The sequence below is a fragment of the Penaeus monodon genome, chromosome 24 (genome assembly GCF_015228065.2).
Source record: "Penaeus monodon isolate SGIC_2016 chromosome 24, NSTDA_Pmon_1, whole genome shotgun sequence".
Taxonomy (NCBI): Eukaryota; Metazoa; Arthropoda; class Malacostraca; order Decapoda; family Penaeidae; genus Penaeus; species Penaeus monodon.
Window position 1 is genome coordinate 14233381 of NC_051409.1, and position 344 is coordinate 14233724.

Sequence of the window (344 nt, forward strand, 5' to 3'; positions counted from 1 at the left end):
GATTATGCATGATTGCATTTACACCTGTCTATTTGCGTCTGTAGGCCGACATTATCTGAAAATTTTTAAATATCGTCTTATTCTCGCCCGTTTATACACTGACAAGAAAGAAGCATCATAATGTTCTTTTTTCTTCCGTAAATACTACACTTATTTTTCGCTTGCCATCTAATCGTCCTGAATACATGTCGAACTCCAGTAGATTCTCAGCACAAAGGCCTAAATGTGATAAGCGTTTTGCCTTCTTGTTTCACGGGACGCGTCTGGGTCATGACTGATCTCATCATCTGCTTAAAGTCTGCGACCGGTTGGCGGGGATGGTATTTCCCGAGAAGGCGTCGCTT